Consider the following 6,349-nt stretch of genomic DNA (forward strand, 5'->3'; position numbering starts at 1 on the left):
GATGTTGGGACTTGAAATTGTCATTCACTTCCATTACATTTTCACTTATATTTCCATATTTTCACCTTCACTCCACCTCTATTTCATTACATTTACCTCCATTTCATTAAATTTACCTTACCATTATCATTATTGGGTCACATTTACGTTTTTCCAAACTTTATTAATTCATAGCATTTTTAAATGAATTTATGGTAAAAAATTAGAAAATAATGTGCATATTCTTATACCTAACAAGTGGGATGAGATTGTTGACATATGTAGGTCAAAAGGAAGATTCTAAAATAACTTTATGTGGCCTCCCAAAACCAAATTCGAATTTCAGTGGAGAAGATCATGGGATCATAAGGATATGTGTCTCATTTCCTATTTATATTGAAACTCTAAGAAGACATGTATCTTATCATTTCCTATTTTGATTGTAACTCTAGAGATATAGGGAGAGATTCATGGACTCTCATTAATGAGATAGCTTCACATCTTTTTGTATAAATAGGGGAAGTTTTCTCCTATCATAGAGGAGAAAAGGAGGAAAAGAATGGAAAGAATTATAGAATGTTTTGTAACAAGGCTTGAGATGGAATGGGATGTAAAGTGAAGAGCTATTGATGTAATGATATTAGGAGTGTAGATTTCCATTGTATAAAGTTTTGAGTTTATCAATAAAGAAAGTTTTTTTCTATTATTGAATTTTAGAATGTAAGTTTTGCGAGTTGGAATGCTGTTGGACAATGGAAGGGCCTCCATCAACCATGTGCATCCCTTTGTAAATTTGTAAGATTAATTAGTTTTTTTTACTTTGATTCATGCAAATAATTTAACTTTCCATTGCAAATGTTATTTTATTTTTCAAATGTAGATTTACCTCACTATGTAATTTTATGTTTCCTAAGAGCATCTCAAGAAAATAGTGTTTTATCTATTTTCTAAAATTGGATTGCTTGAAGCATTAGAGCATACAGTGACTTAGTTTTCTTTCACATGTCTTTACAATGCTTTCTTAGATTCAACTTTACATTCATTGTTTAACCCTATGTTTTCCAAAGAGCTTCTCAAGAAGGTAACATTCAACTATTTTCCAATATTGGTTGCTTGAGGAATTAAGAATAAATAGTGATTTAGTTTCTTTCCTTATTCTTTTGTCATGCTTTTTAGATTAAGCTTTAATCTATTATGTAATGTCATGATTAGCAAGTCCAAGAAGGTAGTTCTTCCAATTTGGGTTGCCTAAGAGGCATTAGATCACATAATAGCTGCAAGTTTTCATTTCCATGCTTTTATTATGCTTTCTTATATCACATCTAATGTATACTCAATTGCTTAAGTCATTTCAAGAAGATGATTTCAACATCTTCCTATATTGAATGTTCACAATAGTATTTGAGCATGCAGTAGATCATAGTTGCTTTTATATTGCTTGCTTTCATTTCATAGAGTAGGATTAGTTTTATTTTTGATCAAGAGTTTTCAAGGATAGGATAGGAAGTGATTTTATTTTCATCCTATCAATGAATACAATTGTATATAGAATAATGCTCTGCTTTTCATAGACACAGTGCCGACCTAAATTATACTAACCATTCAAGTTTTTTATTTGATTTTATGCAAATTAAGTTAGTTGAAGTAAATTTCCTTTTCTTCCTTCTTGGAAATTAGTTTTTAATATTAAACATCCATTAGACTTAGTCGATCATTGACACTTAGCATCCATTAAAATCATTAGGCATAAAAGACAAAACCCTCAAAACAATACAAAAGCATACTCAACGAAGTAAGAAACAAGGTTAACCAATCACATATTGTGTACCACACTTCATCAGTTTACTAACCCTGGTTGATAATTTATGTTAGCAATTTAAGACATTAAATTGAATGAACATTTTGGCACCGTTGCCAGGGAAGTGTAATTAGGAGACCTTATTTCTTACGTATAAAAGAAAAAAAAAAATCTGGTGTATGCTCTCCTCCTGCGCCTTGTGTGATCTGGAGGATCAGAAAAAAGAATTTTTATGTCAATAAAAAAAAAAACCAACAACAACAACAAAAAAAAGTAAACATAATAAAACTAAAGAGCAAAAACCTTCAAATATACAAACCTTCAAGCACCATGCAGCTACGAAAAATTATTGAGACTGCTCACTCGCGGCAAAGACAAAGCCAATTGGAATTCATTGAGAAAGGTTGAGTTTTAATTCGATTAAAAGAGCAGTTCACTCTCCAATATATATTTTAATCATGATTGTTAATCATTAAAAACCAAATGCCACTAAATGAATCCTGTCCTTACATTGCCCACCATTGAATCGTGTAGGTGTGATGTGGATAAATGATCCTTGAAGCACACATACAGTCATTCTCCCAAACCCTGAAGTTCCTCATTCTAGTTTTTGAGGAAGATGCATCAATAGATCTTTCTTTCTTGAAAGACTAGACAAGGTGGTGCTAGTGAGAGACGAAGTAGTCCAGAAGCAGAATGAATGTTTGAAGTTCGAGCAATCCAGAGGCAATTAGCTTCGATTTGATGCATTAGAGGGACTTCCAGGCATGGATTATTACGTGAGAATTGATAGTTGAGGCAAAAGCAGTGGTTCGAGATGGAGATGAAGATCCACCAGTTTATGATCTAGTTCCATATCCAGAGCGAGCCAGCCTAGCCACTCAACCATGGCACCTCTACGCTGAATCGAAGAAGCCTCTGAAAACCTACAAATCAAACCACACCAATTGAATTCATAGTGATTCCCAGAAAATGCAGTAGCATAAACACACAAACAGGGTGAATTATCCGAATTTCACAATTGTTTGAGCAAAGAAGGTAGCATTAAGCTATTTTCCAATATTGGTTGCTTGAGGTATTAAGAATAAACAGTGATTTAGTTTCTTTCCTTATGCTTTTGTCATGATTTTTAGATTAAGCTTTCATCTATTATGTAATCTCATGATCAGCAAGTCCAAGAAGGTATTTCTTCCAATTTGGGTTGCCTAAGAGGCATTAGATCACATAGTAGCTGCAATTTTTCCTTTCCATGCTTTTATTATGCTTTCTTATACCACATCTAATGTATACTCAATTGCTTAAGTCATTTCAAGAAGATGATTTCGATATCTTCCTATATTGAATGTTCACAATAGTATTTGAGCATGTAGTAGATCATAGTTGCTTTTATATTGCTTGCTTTCATTTCATAGAGTAGGATTAGTTTTATTTTTGATCAAGAGTTTTCAAGGATAGGATAGGAAGTGATTTCATTTTCATATTATCAATGAATACAATTGTATCTAGAATAATGCTCTACTTTTCATAGACACAGTTCCGGCCTAGATTAGACTAACCATTCAAGTTTTTGATTTGATTTTATGCAAATTAAGTTAGTTGAAGTAAATTTCCTTTTTTTCCTTCTTAGAAATTAGTTTTTTATATTAAACATCCATTAGACTTAGTTCATCATTGACACTTAACATCCATTAAAATCATTAGGCATAAAAAACAAAACCCTCAAATCAATACAAAATCATACTCAACGAAGTAAGAAACAAGTTTAACCAAGCACATATTGTGCACCAAACTTCATAAGTTTACTAACCCTGGTCGATAACTTATGTTAGCAATTTAAGACATTAAATTGACTGAACATTTTGGTGTCGTTGCCGAGGAAGTGTAATTAGGAGACCTTATTTCTTACATGTAAAAAAAAACAAAACAAATAATAATTTCTCGAGTATGCTCTCCTCCTGTGGTTTGTGTGATCTAGAAGATCAGAAAAGAAATTTTATGTCAATAAAAAAAAAACAACAACAACAACAAAAATTAAACAGAATAAAACTAAAGAGCAAAAACCTTCAAATATACAAACCTTCAAGCACCATGCAGCTACGGAAAATTACTGAGACTGATCACTCCCGGTAAAGATAAAGCCAATTGGAATTCAATGAGCAAGGTTGAGTTTTAATTTGATTAAAAGAGCAGTTCACTCTCCAATATATATTTTAATCGTGACTGTTAATCATTAAAAACCAAATTCCACTGAATGAATCCTGTCCTTACATTTCCCACCATTGAATCATGTAGGTGTGTTGTGGATAGTTGATCCTTGAAGCACACATACAGTTATTCTCCCAAACCTTGAAGTTCCTCATTCTGGTTTCTGAGGAATAGGCATCAATAGATCTTTCTTTCTTGAAAGGTTGGACGAGGTGGTGCTGGTGAGAGACGAAGCGGTCCAAGAGCAGAATGAATGTTGGAAGTTCAAGCAATCCAGAGGCAATTAGCTTCGAGTTGATGCATCGGAGGGACTTCCAGGCATGGATTATTACGTGAGAATTGATAGTTGAGGCAAAAGTGGGTGGTTTCAAAAGCAACCGTTCGAGATGGAGATGAAGATCCACTAGTTTATGATCCAGTTCGGTTATCTGAATTTCACAACCATTTGAGAAAATAGTATGGTTCTTCAGAGCCTTAGTTTCCAAACTGTGTGAGGAAAATAGATTCTTTTTTTATGCACAAGTTTTTGTTGGCAATAGCACATTTAATTCACTAAGACTTCTAGTCAAATAATGACTCTTGCTCCTCTGCAAAATTTCAACAGATTTACCCTCCTAATATGGCAAACCTTAGCACGTGTTCATGTAGGTGTGATTCACACGGGAGTACCAGCTAAGATTACTGAAAATTATTTTGGCAAATCGAAACAGGAAGATCATGCAGCAATCAGTTCTTAAGGATGAGCGAATCTCTAGGATCGATCCGCCAATGGCAAAAAAAAAATTAAGACGAGAGAAACACTAGATGAATTCTGAAATTGTTATTTCAAGATCTTGATCTACGCCAGTTCTAGTTACAAATCTATAGGGATTTTTTTTTTATCAGCTAATGAAGGCATTCCAATTTTGAAGAGGCAGCGCTAGATGGAAACACGAAACCTGGAAAAAGTTGGTCTAACAGAATGAAACACGCAATCAATTTTTTGAAGCAATTTATAAAAATGAAAATACTTCAAAATTTGATTGAAATAATTTTTGTACAAGTACTTTTTCATAATTTTTCCACTTCAAATATTTTTGACAGCATGTTATTTTTGCAGCACAGAAAATTATTTAGATGATTTCTGAACATTTGGATTTAATATTGTTGCTGTGTATTTTTCTATGAAGTTTTAACTTGTAGGACACAACAAATCTTTGTGATGGCAATCATTTTACCAAGAACAGTGCATGAAGTCATCCAATAATAGGGATTTGATTTATTTTTCATGGTTATTTCTTAAAAATGGATTGTTATCGATATCATGAATTGGACCAAATATAACACTTTTGATTTTCCTTAATTTGTTTTATTTGACATTCAATTTTTGTGTAAGAATTAGAAAGAAATTAGCTATTTCCTTTTTAACACACTTATGTTCCTTCTGTCACATTTTTTTCAGGTTTAGGATGATTGAATGATCAACAGAGAGATGAAATTGTGATGACAATTGGTCTTGAAAAGACCAATCTCATGAGAAACATAAGAACAAGTCCATGTCCATATTCATAAAAACCATTACTCTTCTTCCCTTTTGAATTATAAATCCAACCAAGAACTTTGAATCAAGCCACAGTTATTTTCCCGACAAGATTCAATTATTCATTTTCCTTTATTCACAGACACTTCCCATTACTTTTTGTCTACTCCAGACCCGCAAATAAAAGCAAGAAGCTCACTGACATGCTTATTGCCCATTGTCATTATTATTTTCCATTGTCATCTTCCATTTTCATTTTTCCTTTCATATCCTTTTCATTTCGCAAATAAATCCTTCTTCAATGCAAATTATTGAGATCATAGTCCTTTGAGTCTAAAATCCTTGCAAAAAAACACCTTGAGGCTTGCATGCCTTAATGGCAAGTCCTCATGCCGACGAACAATGGGAATACATTAATGTCCCTTGTTCATTGGATCTTCTAGGTACTCGACAACAACAAAATTATTCATACCTAGCAAGATGTGTTTGGGCATCTTGACTCTCATTGTCATCAATGGTGAGAGTTCTCGTGTTGACTAGTGGCATCCATTAATGGCCACTAAGTCAACAATTTCCTGTTATGTTCGACATCAGAACATCTATTCACGTAGCAGGAATTGTGCCAATTAGTTTTGAAGACATGAAGACTATCATTTTCAGTATTTTGGAGCAAATGTAAAAGACATGCAGCTGCGAAATCACATGACAGATGTAGAATCAAATAACAACTGCGGAATCAGATGGCAGTAGTAGAATCAACACTATTCCGCAGTAGATTCAGCAAGTTTTAATAAAAGAAATAAAAATTCATCTTGACTCTTTTCTCCATGACTTATCCAGCCACTTGA

Source organism: Pinus tabuliformis, chromosome 2_1 (genome assembly GCF_031772625.1).
Source record: "Pinus tabuliformis cultivar Carrire ecotype Pingquan chromosome 2_1, CPIR1, whole genome shotgun sequence".
Taxonomy (NCBI): Eukaryota; Viridiplantae; Streptophyta; class Pinopsida; order Pinales; family Pinaceae; genus Pinus; species Pinus tabuliformis.